The sequence below is a fragment of the Eufriesea mexicana genome, unplaced genomic scaffold (assembly GCF_001483705.2).
Source record: "Eufriesea mexicana isolate 0111107269 unplaced genomic scaffold, ASM148370v2 scaffold3780, whole genome shotgun sequence".
NCBI lineage: Eukaryota > Metazoa > Arthropoda > Insecta > Hymenoptera > Apidae > Eufriesea > Eufriesea mexicana.
Window position 1 is genome coordinate 141,583 of NW_016911795.1, and position 2,628 is coordinate 144,210.

The window sequence follows — 2,628 nt, forward strand, 5'->3', positions numbered from 1 at the left end:
CGCCGGTTCGATTACGGCCGTCGAAGAAAGGTTTCGACCAACGATGATACCGTATCGGTGCTTCGCGCTGTCGTATCGGTCGATGAATCGGTGAATCGTGCACGATTGCAGAAGGCACGCGTAACGCGCATCCCCGACGCGATTCTCTTCGACTCGCGATCCCTGCCGGCTCCCGTTGCCCGTGCGCATTCACGCGCACGCGTGCGCGCACCCTTCGAAACCTGTCACCCGGCACCCCCCTCCCGACTCGCTCCGTCTCTTTCGTCCTGCTCCCACCGCGCCACCCCTTGCCAACGGTGGCCGGCGAACTAACTGTACCGCGTGTGCAGACTCGCGCACGATCTCCGACGATCTGTAATATCTCTGGTATCTCGAATGGACCTCCTGAAAAGCGATACGGGATAAGAAGCCTCGTATCTCGTTCGATTCGCCTGTCTCTGTCCCTCTTTCCTACCTCCTTCCCCTTTCTATCTCTCTTTCTCTGTTTCTCGCTTTCTTTAATTCTTTCTAGATGTTTCTAGATGTTACTAGACGTGTGACTGGCCGTTGGTAGTAGCCTCGGTTTCCAACGGTCGATCTCGAGAGCGATCGCTGGCGTGTGTCACGCGTTCGCGGGGAGCGGGGGGCGCGCGCTACGACTCTAGCGAAGAGGGAGCGAGAGGAAGCGAGCACGGAGTTGCGCAAATCGCGAACGCGACGACTACTACGTGCCGACGAGCCGCTTCGTGCGTCCTTCGCGCTGCGCGGGGCCTGCGGGGCGACGGGCGCCGAGGGTCTGCCGGGAGGGGAAGCTAGAGGGGTGGAGATCTTGCGACGGGGATCTGTAACGAACTCGATACGCAGGGGCCGCGAGGAGGGGGCCACGGCGCGGGACGAGGGGACGCGGTCGGAACGCTACGAGGGGTGGCTCAGGGACCGGCTGACTGTTCTTAGTACCCCGGCCTAAGGGATTCTCGCCCGAGGGAAACCTGTCCTCTTGCATGCGTTGCGCAGTTTTCCAGCCCGAGATATTGCGACGCACGTCTGCGTCCGAGGAAATCCATTGTACACGGCTTCCACGTTGTTTGTTCTTCGTTTAGGGTTAAAGCTATAGTCTGTTTAGCGCAGGAGAGAGATAGAAATTCGTAAACATGCTCGGCTGTAAGTACGAATCGTGTCCAGGTTCGATGGTGAATATTCCGACTGTTCAGGGTACTGGGATGATACGAGAGTATGGTTGTCAGGGTTACTTTGACAGTGGGGGAAAAGTAGTCGCGTCCAGATCTCGCTGCGAATTGTGCAACATTGCGCAACACTTGATCTTACATTGTAGCTACTTCTGCTGCGTTCTGTCAGGGACGCGAAATGAAGTATTATCGTTGCTGGGATATTTCGTTGCCACTCGAAATAATTAGTTTTAAAAAGAGGGGAAATAAAAATGGGAGAAGTTAGCCTGTGGAATTTCTCAGCTGCGAGTATTTCGTGTAATAACAGAGGAGAAAGGAAGCCATGTCCAGAAAGGGTGGGGGGTGTTTGAGGAGGAAGCGGAATGGACTAGAATTAACGTAATATGGACAGACCGGAGTGAACTGGATATTATTCTTATTTTCGGTACACAGTCGATCGCTGTCGGAGTTTTGGTTGACTTCTTTGACAAAGGGTAGCCCCCCGGCCGCTTTGTAGATCCGCGTTTCGTGTTAAAGCGTTGCCAACGATGGCCGGCTATTTTTGTTCGTTAAAGGGCAGGCTGCGTTTAACGATAAACAAGAGACTAGGCGCAGGCCGCTTAGACCGATTCGAATTAATTAACGAGGCACTAATTACCGTATTACGAGGCACGAGCGAAACATTCGATGATCGGATTGTTCGTGACGCGGTTATTCTACACCGTTATTCTCCCTGTCTACCTGTCAACCCGCTGAGTATTTTCTTGTTCCAGTTAAAACCGGAATCTACCATCACGGATCATTTTTTCCCCCTCACGAACCAAGGAGATTATAGTTAAAGAGGGTTAAAGTATTCGCTGACCTAACGTGTCTACACTAGCTCCACTCGACGTTAATTCCTCGTACTTGTACCCAGAGCCGCTTCTTTCAGTCGTAATAACACACCGAAGGAGTTTCACCGAAGGAAACGTCTATCCGATAGAAATATATCGAAGCAGATGTGGGGAAGGTGGATATATTTATTTAAGTAAACCCACCTAAATACATCGAGACATGAACCGATATCGCACCTGGCCAGGAACTCAACTGCGCCCTCTGCAATCACCGAAACCGGTCTCGGAAGCTCTTTCCTTGTATCGAACCTTTCTTCCATTATCTCATTCCAATATTCTTTATCAGAGGACCGAATTACGTATCAAATATCATCTAAATACAGCCGCACTAGGCCAAGAACTCAACTGCGCCCTCTGCAATCACCGAAACCGGACTTGGAAGCTCTTTTCTTGCATCGAACCTCCTTTCGATTATCTCATTCCAATATTCTTTATCGGAGGACCAAATTACGTATCAAATATCATCTAAATACAGCCGCACTAGGCCAAGAACTCAACTGCGCCCTCTGCAATCACCGAAACCAAACTTGGAAGTTCGTTTCCCATATCGAACCTCTCTTCGATCGTCTCATTTTTGTAGTCTGTTGTTT